The following is a 19,531-nucleotide window of genomic DNA, read 5'->3' as shown; positions in this document are numbered from 1 at the left end:
CAGAATCGTCAGACAAAGTTTGCCGAATAATGAAACTTTTTTTCCTTGGTCACAGTGTCCTTCCATCGGAGTGCACCTGTCGTTACTTGAAGATCTACCTCGCAATCGTTTTATAAATTATTTTGTCAATTTAGTCACAATCTGATTGAAATTCTCATGTACCGCACAAAAAAAATTCGCACAAAATAAAAAGATCGCACAAAGTCAGGTTTGAGTATAATGATTAGTGTATGAAGTATTTTATAACTCTTTTAAAGAATGGTTTTTGAGGACCATATATTAATTTTACTGTATTAATTTGAGACCGAATTCTAAAAACAAAGTGTTGATAAAACACTGTACGATGACCAAGACAATCTACAGCTTTGACTCTCACTTCAGGTAAAAAGCCAATCATGACCGCTGTTTGTACTTCAAAAAGAAAATAGTATTTTTATTTGCATCTGTACACAACGATCTGCTACTGAACATAGAGAAAAAAAACATTTTTACAGATAAAGTTGTATAAGTCGTTGTTATATCTTTACATAACGGAATCCGAAAAAAATGCTAAATTAGACTTTAAGTATATATCAATAACACAGGGTAACAAAAAAAAAATTCTTTGGTGGAGAGAGTGAGAACGGATTTTATATATGTTTGGGGCTTTGAATCAAAATATGAAATTAGTTTTTTCCAGCAGCTCTACTTTTTCTGATAAGTGCTGCTGTTTTACCCATAATGTGCAGTTCTAACACCGTTTTCTGCACTTCAAAAGCAAGTATAGACTTCTGAAACAAGGATCGTTTAAAGCATATTTGCCCTTTTGCCCTTTTATCAGTCTGCAGTCCAGATAATTTTAGAAAAATTCACTACATGGAGTAAATATCTGGGAAGTTTAATAAAAACACTTCAACGAATTAAGGTCAATTTGTAAGTTCTTGCTTTGTATATATTCGCTTCGCGTGATCTGTGACGTGTTGGATATTTAGAATATAATATTTTCAGGGCCCGATAATTCTAGTGGGTGACCATATTTTTTTTTTTTTTTTTTGGGTGGATATTCTACGGTTAAACCTTACGAACAGAACAACACATCAATGGATAACCAGGAGTGGTGGCTTTAATGGTGTTGAGGTGCTGATCCACTTATTCAAAATATTAGTTGGGAGGCAGAGCGTGCTGCATTTGTAAAAAAAAGGTAAATAAATGAAAGAAAGTACCTTAATTTTATTCATTTTCTTAAGTAATAGACTACTACAATTTTAGTCTTTTAAGGGCACTTAATGATTGGGGACCCATGGTCAACAGCCTAATTGGCCTGTTTGCAAATCGAGATCTGATTATTTCTATAATAAATAGAAATAAATATTTACGGTTTCGCTTTTTATTTGATCTATGGATGTAACTTAAACTCATGTCACATATATTTCATTGTTATATCCTAGAAATTTGAGTTTCTGTGCAAAAAATAATGTCATACATGAACTCAGTGTACCGAATTCATATGAAATCAGTTCCAAATACCAGGGAACCAAAATAACTGTTCCCCTGTGTAATGTTTAGTGTATGAAATGTTTCATAACTTAAGACTTCTATTAAAGAATGTTTTATGAGGACCATTAATATATTTTACTCTCTTGAAATAGGATTAAATTCTAAAAACAAATTACTAATACAAAACTGAAGATGACCAAAGCAATATAAACTTTTGATTTTCATTTCAGTTAAAAAGTCAACCATGCCGGCTGTTTGTACGTCAAAAAAAAAAAAAAAAACATTTATTTACATCTGTACACAACAACCTACTACTGAAGGCGAAGAAAACTGAGTAGAAAACATAAAATTAAATTACAATTCGGAATGCACTATCTGCGTACACCCAAAAATATAAGGGGATTTTCGAGTTTAGAATACATTTAACCGAGAACAGGAAATTTGTGATCTGCCGCATAGCAACCTAAATCAGATAACGTAGCAGTTAAGGATTGGAATGGCAATGAATGTTAGTTTAGCCACATAGGCAAAAGTAATCATTTGTTTTATTTAAACTGCGGTAACATTGTTAGATCATGCTTTCCAATAAAACTGTAAACAAAATAAAATTTAAAAAAAATGCAAAAAAAAAAAAAAAATAAAAAAAAAAAAAAATAAAATAAATTAGTTTAAAAACATTAAATTATATTTTCACACTATGACAGTGGTTAGTCTTAGTTAAATCAAAATTAACTTTACTAAGTTTTGTAAATCATTTAACACTTGATTATGTTAATCGCCAAAAAGATACGTTTTTACGCATATATTTGAAACTTTGTTTTTTAATTGTGACATTTTCATGCATTATGAACCAATACTGCCGTGAGCAGATAAAAGGCAGTAATAGCAAATTTTTTATTTTTATTTTATTTTATTTTGTTATTATTATTATTCATTTTTGTCATCTTTCATATGTTAGCTTTTTTCTACAAGCTTGCTTATTTTGTTTCCGAAGTAAAAAAGCACATAGCAGCACAATATATTGTATATGTATAAATCAATTTAAATTTTGAATTCAAATTACAATTTTCACAATCACGAGTTTTAGGGACCCTACTCATTGGAGTTGTTGTTTCTAGAAACGGTTTCTGTCTCTTCAAGTCTGCCCCTCCTCCTAGGCGGTTACGTGTGTACAGTTAGTTGTGTGTGTGTGCAGACGTGTGCATGTGTAGGCGGGATTGCGTGCATGTGTAGGCTAGGCTTGTGTGCTTGTGTAGACCTGCGTGTATGCACGTAGGCGTGAGTGAACGTGTGTGTCAGCGTGTCTTTGTGTGACAGCGCGTATGTGTGTCAATGTGTATGTGTGTAAAGGCACGCGCGCGTGTGTGAGAGAGAGTGTGTATGAGCGCGTGCGTGTAGGACGTGCACGCCGCCGGATTCCGGGTGCCAGTGGTCAGGACCAGAGGAGCCGCGCCTGCAGAGGCCGACGGACGATGGTGCTGCAGAGGCTCCTGGTCCAAGCTGAAGAAAGAACCACAACATCAAGGATGGTCAAATAAAAACAATTAGCAATCGTGATTGTTTAAAAAAAAAAAAATCAAAAAGTGTTTCTGAAAAATTTCTCGAAACTCATTTCTGCAGATACAGCCGTTTACCTGTCCACGGCAGAATGTGTATCATTACATGAAGCGCAGTAGATCCTCGTTTTACGTGGGGGTTACATTCCACTAAAATGCCTTGTTAATTAAAAAGGTGTAAATTAAGACCTAATATTAGTGTTTACATAGGGGTGATGGCCAAAGGTTAAAAAAAAAGTGATCTTCATTCTCGCAATAGATAAATAAAAAACAAACTAAATTTGTAATTTTTTTTAAATATTTATACCTGACGTCCATCCAGAATGCATGAAAAATCTCCCTTTTTAAAAATATAGTTGGCTATGATTGTCTGTTGGGGACCATTAACTATTTTTCACTGTAGTTAGCTGTCACCCTATAACAATAGGGCATTAATGTATCTATAATATCCCACGTTACGTCCATAACGCGCTTTTTCTTCACTAAAAAATCAGAACGATCGTTTTCCATTGTCATTATGGATTGCAATACCGGTATACAGAATACCGGTATTTCGTAATACCGGTATTTGCTGAGGTAAAATACCAGTATTTTCGGTATTAGTTGAAAATAATAATTGTTTTAATTAATTGTAACAATAATTGTCTAAATTAAAGAATTTTCAATTGAACTTGTTAAATATCTACTTAAATTTTAAATGTTTATTTCTTTTCCCATGATACAGAAACAAATTTAATTTATTGATGTTAAAATTTGGCTTCAAAAGCACGAACTAATAGAATATCATTGAACAAAAATAGCGGAAAGATAACAATATTATGCTGTCTTTACTAGATGGTGAGATGAATCGTATTTTCATGCGCTTTTGAGCACCAAGTTTTTGTTTTTTAAATTTCCCTGATCACTCACTTTCTCTTTTAATAAAGTTAAATTCGAGTGTAATTTTGAATGCATTTATCCTGTAAAAAAATATTTCAAACATATTAAAGTAATACTTTGATTTTTTAAAAAATATATTTGTCTCAACTGTACTAAATTTTGACAAAAACTTTTTCTGAAAGCATAGCAAATGGTAATTTGTTGTCATCAGTATTGCCTTGTCGTCCTGTCTCGCTGTTTGACTTTACATTTAAAGATAATATTTTGAAATTATATAGTGCCTTAAATTTTGCATAGAGGTAAAGCTTAATCAATTGAAAGATACTTTGTGATATTTACGCAAGTATAATTGTAAAGAATAGTAAAGGGAAAAAAAGCGGAAACGAATAAGAGAAACTAACCAGATCAAATTCAGTCAATTGTATCCTAAATTTCAAACCAAACCACTAATAAAAAGCAAACACAAACCTCTTCTGTTCAAGAGACAATGCTGTTAATAAGATAAATTAATACCTTTGTGCTGATAAGTAAAATAAGAAATAACAACGTTAAAAAGCACAAACTGTAGATTGCTGCAGATACGTGTTTCGGCGATACAAGGAACGCCTTTTTCAAAGCAAAATGTAATGAGCCATTGGATGAAAAGACATTTAATAATAAATGATCGAAAAGTCTCTCGGAAAGAAATTACAACTAGCTGTATATTTAAATAATAATACACGCAATACAAAAGAAACACACACACACACACACACAAAAGCATTTATCCAAAAATAACAAGCAAGATACCGAATTATTTGAAGGTGAAGGACTTCTAGATAATTAGAGGAGATGAATCGCACATTGTTAACAGTATCACCAACCTTCGTGAACTTTCAACTGTAGGAAAGTTAAGCACTAAAATGAGTTCAAGGCTTAGAAAATTTAATAAATTCATTGTTTTTTTTTTGCTATAATTGATTTTTTTTATTATGACATTAGTTCCTTCATTTTATATTTTTCACAATACCTTTTCATAAATAACACAATTTTTGTACAAAATTATGGAGTGCGGCAACGAAACAATATGTTTCCAAGCATTTTTTGAGAAATTTTAAATACCGGTATTATTACCGGTATTCCGGTATTACGTTTCAAAAATATCAAATACCGGTATTATTACCGGTATTCCGGTATTACGTTTCAAAAATATCAAATACCGGTATTGAATTTTCGGTCTGGTATTGCAATCCCTAATTGTCATGTCTCAAAACTTGCAATGTGAAAATATTTGATTGTGTGTCATCGATGTAGGTAGGTAGTTGTTGGTTTCGTCCTTCTTCATCACTTCTTAACGATTTTTCCGGAACTAATCACAAAAAATATAAATAAATAAATAACCAAATAAAAAAAATGCATCTTCAATGACCCCAACTCGCTTTTCAGCACGAAAAATTACTGTTCATTGCATATGCTGTCAGTAATCTCAGAAATTTGAATTCCGAAAAACTTCTTCTGTTTGCAACACCGTTTCCGCGAAAAACAAAATAAAGACGTCAAAACTTAAACCGTGCAAATCCGCGCAAACTAAATCCGCATAAAATAAGGATCTACTGTATCAACGTTCTAAATAGTTCTTTTGTATTCAAAAAAAAAAAAAAAAAAAAAAAAACGTATGTTACAAGTGTTCTTGTACGGTCTAACCCGCAACACGTTACAAATCACTATTTTTCAAGTTCAATATGTTTTGGAAAGTTAATACTACACACTATGATTCATACTCGATCCTAACATTAGAACATATGCAGCAATTAAGAGACAAAATAGAAAAGTACGTGAACAAAGTGTAAGAACGTATATGTGTAAGAACGTCACATTACTGCAATTAGGTTGCGTAAACTATTGCACTTGACACAGTAAATTTATATTTTTTATTCCAATCATTTTATTAAAGCTGGTGACTATTTAAGGCTTTCTTACATTGTATAGTTAATAAATATAGTATTTTGCAATAGTTAGGAAACACAGTGCCAACAATACGTTTTAGATTAAAAACTATTAATAACGAATACAAAATCTTTGTATAAATCATGCAATAAGCAATTTCTTTAAGGCGTTTATTTTAAAAATATGATCTTGAAAAAGTCGTTAAAAGATGTGTCAATTTATTTCCACAAAAACAGTAAAACATTTTTATTTCTTACAACATAAAGTACGACGTCAATACCTTATTTCAACAGCCAATAAACTGAATAGCCTCAGGTTTAGCAAAAAATGTTCTTGCAAAAGCTTTGTTGCCGCTAATGGTGCATTTTTATTTAATCACAAGTTTTTGTTCTTCAGAAACAAATTATAGTTACTTGTTTTGCTTTAGCTTTTGTGAGTGGTAGGTCGTTATATGTTTGTTTTTACTTAAATTGCCAAAATCCTTCCAGAGGTTTTTCGGCTCGTTTATTTCTTTACTTTCTTCGGTGTTTACACTTAAAACCTTTTATAGAAAAATTAAACGGTTGTACCTTCCTCAAAGTGAACTTTATGTGTATAGATCAGTCTACAGTAAATAAATAAATAAGTGTCAAAGATCGCTATGTTTTGATTTAGGAAATATTTAACATGTTTGAAATAGATTTTTTTTTCTTCCGAATATTGCATTATATTACAATTAGAGGTTCCTATAATTAATGTAAACAGGGGGACGGTAAGAATTAAAATAATAAATTAATGAATGGTTTAAATAAGTTTCTTATTTAGTCTTCGTATATTTGTTAATGATTGTGTACTATTTGAAAAAAATCATCAACAAAGTCAATGTCAATCATTTGAAAAAAAAAAGTTTACATTTTGAGTAGGATCATATTCTCAAAAATTGTTTTAAAACTTAAATTTATTTTGCAACCTGTATTTTTTACAACCGCGTTTTCTTAAAATTATAATGCACAAAAAGCAAACTTAAACAGGAAGAGGTGTTTTCGGTTTTAAATTTTTACTTTAATTCATATTCTTCATAAAAAGAAAATAATCATAATGTCCAAACCACTGAAATACAAAATGAATGCCTTTAATGTGTGTGAGCAATTTTTAAAATGTGTATAAAATACCTAAGCAATGTGCAACTGGCACGACTACGCAAATACTACGTGTAATTAGTATACCCCATACAGTTTTTTCCATATTCACAGAAAGTTCGACCACACATCCAGTCACGATAAACTGCGTTGAAGTCATTGTCATCTTTTTTGAGCATATAGGGGAAACCCGGGTAACGTGAATACCTTAAGCTTTTCTTGATTATTGTAGTTTAGTTATAACTTTAGAAATTGAAACAAATGTTTATAATCAGTCTTCATTTAATGAACTTGCATAATGCAATAACAGTTGTCCTTAATATTAATCACACTATTAGATATAAGGTCAGTTTTCAACAACGGCATGAATATCCACTTTGCCCAACACCCCGGGTAAAGTGGATTCGTTACTAGGGCAAAGCGAACGCAACATTATCTGTCATGAAACTAAACATTAAAAATAAAATAACCATCGAAAATTAAAGGAACATATCCAAAAAAAAAATTTTGAAAAAAAAAATAGAACCGACTTCAAAATTGCTCTAAAAAGTGAAAAATAATTTTATTCTTTAAACACCATCGATAATACTTTTAAACATAATTTTTGAAGTTGGCGCAAAAACGATCGATAAAATCATTCACAGCCATAACTCAACTACAAGTATAAATTTAACCAGGTCCAGTTTCTTCACTACCACATGCATTACGCATTGATGGCAGCATATTTTAGAAACGATATAAATGTTTCGTTCCTAACTTTGGATGATTTATTGATAAAAATATGAACGAAGCATGGTTACAATGGATATTACTTTTTTGTTTTTGCGCCAACTTCAAAAATTATGTTTAAAAGTATTATCGATGGTGTTTAAAGAATAAAATTATTTTTCACTTTTTAGAGCAATTTTGAAGTCGGTTCTATTTTTTTTTTCAAAATTTTTTTATTTCATTCTTTTTTGTGTAAATGTAGATATTTCAGTAAAAGTAAGAAGTTACCTAGTAAGAAATAAGACTCTATATCACTGTATTGCTTTAGAAAAGCCTTTATTCAAAATTATCATTACAATTACTATTAATGTTACAGTTATATGGCACCAAACTTTTATAACAATGAGTTTCATACTGTCGCGTAGATGAAGATAGCGAAGACAATGTGAAAGCCAAATGAAGCGAATACTCGTTAGTCTCAACTCGAGATCTTTATTCAGAACCACGAATGAACGTTACATATAACTTGAAAAAGTGCTGGAACTTTCCAGACTTGAAAAGATACAGAAATTAATAGAACATTCGAGAAAATACGGGAAACAGTAGAAACGAAATTTTAGTAAAATTCACTTTGTCCTAGTCGGGAGTTGAACCCGGGTTGCTCGTGTGGGAGACGAGAATTCTACCACTGAGCCACCATTATCCACGGATGAAAAGTGCGAACTTCGCTAGTATCATTTTAATCATTTAATAGGGAAATTTACTGTTCTTTGCCCATAACTTTTTTTTTAAAGAACAAATATGGTCAAACAAAGTAATGGGACCTAAGTTGAGCCATCCTCTATCCATTAAAAAAAGAATCATCAAAATCGGTTCACTAGGTGAGACGCTATGAGTGGACAAACAAAAAAAAAAACATACATACGGTATGAACTGATAACCGCCTCCTTTTTGAAGTCGGTTAAAAAAATTTTTTGCTACAATGCTAATTATTGTAGTAATTGCAAACAAAGAAATTAAACTTAGAAGTATAACAAACGTCGAAAATAAAAGGAAAATATTTTAAAACTTTTTTCTTGTTGCAGTGCTAAATATTGTTGTTATTACAAACAAAGAAACTGAACTTAAGAATAAAATAAGCATTGAAAATTAAAGGCTCATATTAAAAAGCATTTTTCTACAATACTAATTATTTCAGTAATTATTGTAACAAGCAAAGAAATTTTTTAAAAAAAAAGTCAACATCCAAAATTTAGAAGCATATTTAAAAAAAAACATTTTTCTACTACAATAGAAATCATTGCAGTTATCAGAAACAAAATCATTACCATTTTCGAATGCTGAACACTCTTTACGACACCACCGAGTACAAATACGACATTGTATCCTGTTTTCCCTTGGCTGATCATCTTCTTCAATAAACATTTCATCACAGAAAATGCACCTTACATCATCAAATTTCTTTACTTCCTTCTTCGTATCATTATCTTACGCGGTCCTATATTTTGTAACAGAGATTTTTGATTAGTCTTTTGGTACTTAGTCTTTTTCATATTCTTCTGAGAAGCTTTAGTCGAAACATCATTTAGTTACTTCATGACAGTCTTTTTTGATTTTTCAAATTTTTGTCTGATTGTCCTTTACTGGAGTACTTGTTTGGAGTGTAGATCTCTGCAGTTTTGTTAACGTGTTGTTATTAGTTTAACACGCTGAGGAATAGGTAGTAAACTGAAGGACTGTAGTAGCTCGTCGAACATCCTGGTTTGGGAGAAGCGGCAGGAACATCATTGCCTTGGACTTATTCTGTTGTTTCAGATCCCATGGGGGTATAAGGTCGGTCTTCAATGGTAGTATTGTCTTGAGATCTTAATATTGAATGACTTCCAGGTTCGGATGAAGTGACGTGTCATGACCGGGCAAAGTGAATATGGTATTCACTTTGCCCAATCCGCTTTGCCCTTCAGGTACATTTTTGAGGTTACTAAAAATTACTAAAAAACCAGAGCATCTGAACTCGTCGTCTACGGATAGTTGAAAGCTACATAATCGTACATCAAATCCTACTCATAACAAAGAATATGTCACAAATAGTATTAAAGTTATAAATTGAACACAAACCTCTGTAAACTAATATTGTTTTCCTAAAAACATACTTTGTTTGCTCACTGGAGTCGCGTGAGACGAACTTGTCCCGACGTGTTTGCCGCACACGGAGGGGCCACAGGCGACCGTTGCTGTGACAACGCGGCTGCCGGACAACTAATTATTTGGGAGTTATGGGCAAAATTCGCTTTGCCCGCTGTATCCACTTTAGCCGGGTTTCCCCTATATATATATATATATATATATATATATATATATATATATATATATATATATATATATATATATATATATATATATATATATATATATATATATATATATATGAAAAATAAATTTAAATGTATAAGAACTATCCCTGTCCCTCACCAAACTTAAAAATACATAAAGAATAAAAAATAAATAACGTTAAATTCCACAAATTGCAGAGTATTGCAAACACGTGCTTCTGGGTTACAAGGAACCTTTTTTTTCCAATACAAAATAAGTGAGCTCATGAATGAAAAGAAAACCGACAAAAGTAGGGTTTCTTTACATCAATTTTTTTCATCGATAATCACACTTATTTTGCATTGAAAAATTCTTTGTAACCCCGAAACGCGTGTCGGCAGTAATTTGCAATTCGTGCAGTTTGACGTTGTTATTTATTTATTTTTTTTTGAAGCAAAAATGTTTTCATTTAACTTTAAAAGGTACATAATTTAAGTTTATTGAAAATAAAAAAGCGGCCCAAAAATGCATTATGTATTTTTAAAAGATGGAAGTTTACTTAGCAAAGTATAAAACAAAAACATGATTAAATAAGTTTTTTTTTTGGTATCATATCTATGCCTTCTTATTTCAGAATAAAATAAAACTAAAATGGTTCCCGAACGCCTCTCTAGAGGAAATACTATTTATCTAAGCTCTTTGGAAACAATGATTCGAATTTCTGAACAACGACCTGTCACTTGCAGGAATTGTGAATGCAATAGCTTTCTAATTGCATTTTAGCTTCGTCCGTTTCATGGTATCTGAATTACTTGTTTATTTATTATAAAATGAAAATGAGATAAAGAATAAATTTAAAATTTTAAACACAGTTTGCCCTTAAAAGAACATAGTAGCATTCATTGAGTTGCTTATTTTCTTCGACAGTGATACACGACAAACTCAAATCAAGTTACTTCCCAGGTAAAAAATTCGTGACCTTGATCATAATATCATAAAAAAAAGTTTTTATAATGAAATTAGGAAAAGAATTCATAATATTTTAAATCATAAATATTGTTTTCATACAAATGGTTTTTATACACATATCAATCAACATTACAGCACATGAAGTGAGAGTTAGACATTCTAAAGACTGGTTTATTCTGATAGAAGAGAACGTAAATCCCGAATCACGTGTCTATATGTAATGGCTATCATAAGTTTATTTTCCTTTTGAAAAAACTGTAGGTTTTAGGCTAATAATTAAAAAAAAAGATTTATATTAAAAAAAGTCGATTGGAAAACAATACCCCAGAATTAATCAATTAATCAATCATTCATTCAATCGCTCAATCAATCAGTCTCTCTCTCCTTCTCTCTCACTTTCGTGCTCTCTCACACACATTTATGTGCATTTCTGAACAGCACACCTCATTGAGAAAGAAATATAAAAAAAAAAAAAACACCATAACATTATTTATTAAGACGGAAGCTTTTCTTTTCTTTCTTTTACGTTTCAAAAATAGTTTAAAATACAAATTTTAATCATTTTTACCTTACAATTCCATTTTTCTGGAGTATTTTCAGCATTATTAAAATTTTCGCCGATTATCTTTGATGTCATATTGACTAAGGACCATTTTTCATGAGAACGGCTCGAAATACCATCGATTATCCTGCCTGGGGAGCTTTTCCGAACAAAACTTTCCGTCAGTCTTTGACAGTTAAAATACGTGAGAAGAATTATTGAAATGAAACAATCATGAAAACCAATGAATGTAGAGTACAGAAGCAATATAACAAAGAAAATATCAATGAAAATAAATGGTCCTCGAGGAAGCAGCCAAATGGAAAGACGGGCAAAAATGGTGCTGCTCGAATTGGCATTTTGCCGACTTTTAGCTACGTTTATGAGGACTTAAGCGATACGATTGTTGAAATTTGTCTCTAGCACGGCACTTGGAGATAAAATACCGAGCTTAATAATGCACCAAATATACATAAGTTTGCATTGATATTATTACTGCTTGCCGAACATTCTTACCTGCACCATGTGTAGTAGACGTTGTAGAATTTTTCTGTAGGAGGATTGCTCTATATATATACATATGATATAAATGATATGTGATATAAGTTTGATTAAAATCAATCTGATTCTTGTTTTTGGCTTTAGAATTGAAAATTAGTTCATGTGTACATTTTTACTGACTGCATTTTACATTGCGTGTATTTTTTTTCTCTACATTACTAAAATACATTATGATTAGTTAATACTTTTGTATTTAATCTAAACTAGAAAGCTTTTTTTCTTAACAAGGCAGCATCTTGTACTGGTGAAAAAGTTTACTTAATGTACCAGCACCCCACTCAAGTTAAAAAAAAAAAAAAAAAAAAAAAAAAAAAACCTTTGTGTTTGATTCTGGTTAGCATCGCTTGCGGTCGAAATTTAAACAATTTTGTGTATTATAAAAAAGTGATAAATGTGAGAGAAGAAAAAAAAAAACTTTGTTTCAATACCGTAAAAATAGGGACCAAAAAAGGGACCGCTTTTTCTTATATCCTTTAAACGCTAGTTACATACGTTCAAATTAGCTTTGTAAAGTTGAACATAGCTCATTCTACGTTAAAAATATCAAAAATTCTAATTTCCATCAAAACCAATTGATGTTTTTTGTGACGAAATTGAAAAGTTACGCGTTCACTCATGCTTAAAATAAGAAGGAAAAAAAAACATTGCCGAATAGTTTGCTTATGTCAGCTACAGTGGAATTTTAATTTGTATGAGATTTTATTAATTCCGAAAAAAGAGGGTGATTAGCAGGGACGGAATTTGATGATCAAACGTTTATATAACAACTAGGATGAAATATAATTTTGAAAGTAATGCGAACATTGCTAGTGATAACTATGAGCATCGTGATGAAACTGAAATAGAAAAGGTTTTAATATTAGTATGTTAAAATAACTAAACCCCTTTACCTGCACGTGTAAATTAAGATTTTCATTGTTTAGTGCAGACACTGAAATGAAGCTAGATTCTATCGCGTTCAACATTTTCATTTGTATTTACTTACTAATATTCTTTTACAAATTTTTCTTTTTACGCAATGCGTAAATACATCTGGCTTCTTTCCAGACTTTTATCTTGATAAGACATGAATGAGAAAACAAAATAGAGTTGCATATAAACCTGGTGGAGTCAGCTAGAGAAATATTCTCCACCCACACAACGCATCGGTATTTCAAATTCCAACATCGCTCTTGTCTCATTTGATTTATTTTGACGCTCGTGGCAATATGCAACAACTTTCATATACCAATTTTACATTTAAAAATTGAATGAAGACTATAAAAAAGAAACTGCGTGCTATTTTTCCCTTTATAAATGCCTGCTGATTTTCTTTCCCACCGACATCATTTAATTTCATTAACAACCCTTTTAAATTCATTTTATTTCCTTTTAAAAATTGTTTCAATTATTACAATAGCATAAGATTATAATTATTACATTTAAGGTTTGCTTATTTAATTGTTTAATCCTCTTGAAGCATTATCACGCCCACAGTACTTTAGACTCAATGTACCAGTCAGAGCATATTCAATGCTGCCTACAGAATGGGTTTGCCATTCTTATTTCTTACTGTAATTACCTTTTTTAAATTATTATTTTTACTTTTACAATGTCTCAAAATAAAATGGAATGCTTAATGTATCGCAAAAATATTTATTAGCAAACAACAGAGTGAATAGAGGTAAAATTTCAGGTAATTCAAAAATGTTGATTAAATGAATAACTTAATATGTTTCAATAATTTGTTGAAAATAATAAAGAAATACAATGAAACGGGGAAACGTGTGTATGTGACTGACTGTCAATATCTTCCGTATATTTGTCTGTCCATCTGCCTCTGTGTCTTTCGAAACAACTAGATTTAACAGTCCTACTTAAGCAAAATTATTTTCTACGAACAAACTAGTTTAGAACCTTAGAGCAGAAATTTGTAAATTGAGGGAGCTATAGTTCATTAGCTGAGAATTGATAGAGAAAATAAACAAAGAAGATTTCTGTTTGGCGCCAGCACATGCCACTGTCATGAATTACTCATTGGATTGGCGATCCTTCTCAGGAACATATCGCTTATTTAATGGGCGTTGTTTTCGCTATCCCATCGCCAATAAGACAACGGTATCGCCAAGTGTCATGTTACTTTGTTGACTTCCACTATCAGTTGTCGCTGACTTCACTATAGTCCAATCATTGGCTAAGTAAAAGCTTTAGCAAAAAGCTTAAGTCATCTGACTTAGCAACGACGAATGATTAACACGTGTCTCGTGAAACTAGCGAAAGAAACCTGTTTTCCTCCAAAGCTTCGCTTTAAAGTCTATCAAGTGACTTGGTGTCTTTGCTGAACGAATAAAAGTCTTCACTCCCTCCACTTCATCCCTTCTTGATGGTCAGAAACCTTCTTTCCAACCGAGTGAATTGAACCGAATAACACTTTGTAAATTACAGGTCAAAGAAATCGCAAAATTGAAAACATCGAAATCCGTGTAGGCTCAGATTCTACAAGCGGATGTTATTCGATCATATTTGGGAACCGGGACGTTCTCGGCAACGAAAAGAGTCGAATTTTTAGTTGTGAATAACGAGGTGTTTATTCGTTTTAAAATCTTTTCTTTCTAGATACAATAGTTTTTAAGTGTGACTTAAAAACTATTGTATCTAGAAAGAATTTAATCTTCTCATCAGAAACCAGTAAAAATATTTTTTTTCTTAAAGAATTTATTTTTGAATAGTAAATAGAAAGTATAGTTGCACGATAATTTGAAAATTTATGACTGCAAATAGGTACTTAGCAAATACAATTTTGAATTAAATCACTATAAACTTCTATACTATACAGGTACAAGGTCACATGTTACAGTGAGTCTATTATTTTTCAATTACTTTCAAATTAAAAAAATACAAAAAATGTTAAAATATAGTATTTCATAAAATCCCGAAAAAGTACGATATTTTTCACTAAAATTAGCCTCCTGAAAATACAATAGTACTTAAAGAAAAGTAAAAATGTGTTTAACACATGCAAAATGCTTGTATATGTTATAATACAAAGTTTCATAATCATACATTGATATGAATTTTATCTAAGCGTACCTAAAGTTTAAAAAAAAAATGTGGTTTCTGAAAAACGGGAAAAAGTGTTGACCTTGACAATTCTGGCTAGCATGCAATACGCTTCCCAAACTGCTTACGCCAAGGCATTTTCTAAGTTTACGTTATATAAATAGAAAACAAGAATAAAAGTAACTGAATCATGATACATTTGATGGACTATTTACTACGTATTGAAAATAACCACGCTACGGAATAAACAGTTCACTTCACACAGCTTGTAAGTTACACACCCCGAAATATTCAAAGGATGAGTTGTTTAATTCCTTACAAAAAAAAATCATTTTTACTATAAAATTTATGCGAATAAACCTAGAAAACAGTGGTTTGTCAACATTCAATCCAGATATCGTTCCTTTAAAGGGGCGTGGCTTTTTTGTTTACATTTAAAATAGTAAATTAATTAGCTTTCGGAATTTGATATCAACACAATTTATACATTTTTAGAATAAGGGTCCCTTATTTTATGCAGCTAAAATTGAAAAATCGATTTTTTGAACGTATAAAACGTCCCAGTTCAATGAAGAAAAAACACTAATCACGTACACCTGTCTCAACACACGGCTTTTTTAATTCATTGTTTGATAAACTTAAAATTATTTAGGATTGTCGCTTCAGCATTAATCATTTTGCATAAAAAGCAGCAATACTAAAATTTGCATTTTGGTATGGAAAACTTAGAAACATAAACTTTCAATTAATTATGTTGGTTATAATATTAGAGAAGTAGAGACAGCTTCATGAAATAATAAATAATATTTGACCTTAGCTAAAATCAGTTGCTTTAAAGGCTGTTTAATTTATTATAATTTAAAGAGCTTTGTTTTCCATGCAATACAAACCGCATTAAACAATTTCACTTCCGACATAAATGTTTTTAAGCAAATTTTTTGTTTTAAGTTTAATTACTATAACCGTTTTCTGTTATTCAGTTCAATATTGAAATGTAATAACGATTTTAAGCCTTGAAATGTCACGTATATTTTGCCAAACTTGAGTTTTCATTATTAGGTATTGTAGAAAAAGCGTAAGACTTTTATTTTCAATATTTTTCAAATCAATTCTCTTTAGTTTTTTTTTTTCTCTACAGGTCCTTGCTGTAATTAAAATTCTATAATTCGTTCCTGTTTTGTTTGCATTCTCGCATATTAATGTATGAGCAAGTATCTTTCCAAATGTCAATAATTAGTTAGAACTTGCTGAAATAAAATACTTAATACTTTGCGAAAGTGAATTTGCTGTTACTCTGCTTAATCAATTATATTCTTTTCACACAAAAAATACAAACTTTATTCTTGTATTATTATTTTAACGCATTTGAAGGTATTTTATGTATTTTTGGCATCTTAGATGATCCAGTGACATATTTGGCTTTATGTTAAAATATGAAAAGGTTGGCTTGGCATTATATTATTGAAATCTCTCTCTTACAAAGCATCTAACTATTACGTCGTTTTTAAATTTAAGAACAAAGCATCCCATTGTAAACTCTAAGGAAAGAATCGCTCGAAAACCAATCAATCAATTTTTGACTCATTTGAAAGAGACTTTCTTGCAATTATGTGTTGTAAAGGACATGACTTAAAACAAAATTATGATCTATCAGAAAAATAAGTGAATTTTACTATACGAGATCCAATTTTTGGATCATGAGGAGTATTGGATCCTTATATTATTCAAATAAGAATCCCACTCTCCAGCGAAAACCGTCTCCAGGTTGCGTCCATATCCTACACACACACACATACCTACACACACATAGACATAAACACACACGCCTACATACACACACTCGTGATTGCGAAAAACATAATTTGAATTCAAGATGTCAAAAGTCATTTTTTTTACTTAGTTTTGCTTGTGCTTAATATTGAGCTCATTTTTATTATTTACTTTTTTTCTTTTCATAATTTACTTATTTTTTTTAAATTCACTGCTTTATTCACTCATTTATTTTTTCTTATACATTAACTACTTTATTTGTTTATTCGTTTCATTGTCGATTCAGTTCTTCAGTCATTACTTTAGTTACACATCCATTATACGAGTAGTTAAAAATATATTGAACTATTGAATAGAAAATATTTTATCACAAAATGATTTCGCTTCTCCAACATGTCCCACGGAAAAAAAGGAGGAAATTTCGCACTTTTTTTAAGGTACACATTTTGTGCCAAAGAATAAAAATATGTTTCGTTGCCAGTTTTATTATAAAACACATTGTTCATTCTTTACATAAGACAATTTTCAAAACACATTTCCAACTTGTTCGTTTTGGAAAACAGTAAGTTATCTTAACTATTTTACTTTGCCCCACAGTCTCCTACTATATATATCTGGTTTTTTTACTAACAGTTTATTTTTAATTTTTTTTAAATAAATGTAAGAATAGAGCTTGTTTTTCCATCTTTTCTCTTACCCCAACTAAGAATATGTAATGTACCGAATTATCATCCTTCTTAACATATTATGTATAATATTTTGAGAAATACTGCTGAAACAAATAACATGCATTTGCTTAAGTTCATTAAAATTGTGACTACAATTAATATTTAATAAAATAATTATTCATTCATTTTTATCAAAATTTTATTTAAATGGTTTTTTTTATCATAATCAAAACATCACTTTAAACTAAACTAAAACATTTTTATTCCCATTCTTAGGCTGTAAGGGACATCTGAGAGATCCAGTCCTTTTAGAACTTAGTTTGCTCACTAGAGGACTCTGGCTGTCTGATTTTCCTCTGAAGTCACTTCAACTCTGATAACCGATGAGAACTGGCACTAGCAGTGAGTTAAATCGCATCGCTTTCCCCATTCGTGCGCCTTAAGCTCAGTGAGAAAACACACCTCCAACTTTTCCTAACTCTCTTAATCCGCTGCATTGACACAAGACAATTGACGGTGCTGAAAAGAAAATGTGATTACAGATTTTATTCTCCTGACAAAGAAAAGTTTTATCAGTTTATGCATTAACAGATTTCTCTCCTGAATAAAAGAAAATCTTAACATTTATGGATATCATGTGTGCTTTAAAAAAATGAATACTCGTAAAGTTTGTGTGAAAGTATTTTGATCGATTTAGATATTTTTCTGTGTTTAGATGCTCACGGGATGGCTTATACTTAAAAAAGTACACCAAGTTGATTGACAAGTTACAGAGATGAACTATGGATTGACATTTTTGAAATAAGTAAGTAATTTTTTGACATTTGGACATTAATTGTATTATTGTTGAAAAACCTCTCAGGATTTTTTAAACTGCTTTTTGGTATAATCTATATGCATTTAAAATTTAGAAAAAAAAAATGCCCAAAATTGTAAAAAAAAGGTATATGTTTATTTTTTACGTTTTTTTAAAGCAATACGATAACAGTTTTTTTTTTTCAGAGGAATTGTGAAGTACAAATTAAATCAATAGAAATAGGTTCATTCCATTCATATTTGAATCTAATACGATGGTAACTCTTGTTTATTGCATTATTTGGGATATATTTTTTTAAGTATGCAATTCTTCTACGCAATTTACTTTTTTGAAAACGTTTTATGATGGATCCTTAACTATAAAACGGGTTTTCTTTCTAAAAATAATTTTAAAAAATATGACGCTGCGAATTTGTCTTTTTCTGAATCATCCACAAAAAATTTGGAAAAGCTACTGTTTTCTGTATTTAGTTTGATTAAGTCTTTTTAAATTTTCCATTTAAAATTTCTTTGTGTATGATCTATTTTTCAAGTATGGGCAGAGTATTTTAAGGGCTAGAATATCCCACTACCATTAGATTACATCTATGTTGCTGTTCCTAGTAAATAGTCCCAATATAATTGAAAATTACTTTTGGAAACCAATATCTTTCCCAGGGAGAAATATTTTGGCTTGTGAGAGCATTAAATTATTTAAAAACACTTGTCTATTAAAGATAACTGCTGTTTCTTACTCCATAATTGTCACATATTTGTCTGATAAAATTTTTAGGAAAAATCTTTTTAGAAAAAAAATCTTTTTTATAGAAATATGAAACTTTTTTCATTGAACGTTTTATAGAGTATATTTATGCCGTAAAAACAAATATTAATGGATTTATAGCATTTGTTACTGGTTTTGATGGCATATATTTTAAGTTATTTCTTCTAATTCTTAATACAAAATATACTTTAAATTTTTTTTACGAGAAATCAAGCACCCTTAGCTAACAGCTAAGGGTGATTAGAAGTGATGATCAGAAAGTTCTTCAGGTTAATTTATTTTTTAAATGAAAAATTTTGATTTAAACTATTTTCATTTTTGATTTTTTTCCATTAAAAAATATTAAAAAACAAAATTAAGATCAGTAATTGCTTAACCTATACGGGGTAAAATAAAACCCTGAATATCAAACAAATTAGCAAAACAAA

Source organism: Uloborus diversus, chromosome 7 (genome assembly GCF_026930045.1).
Source record: "Uloborus diversus isolate 005 chromosome 7, Udiv.v.3.1, whole genome shotgun sequence".
NCBI classification, from domain to species: domain Eukaryota; kingdom Metazoa; phylum Arthropoda; class Arachnida; order Araneae; family Uloboridae; genus Uloborus; species Uloborus diversus.
Note: the sequence above shows the minus strand (reverse complement) of the source record.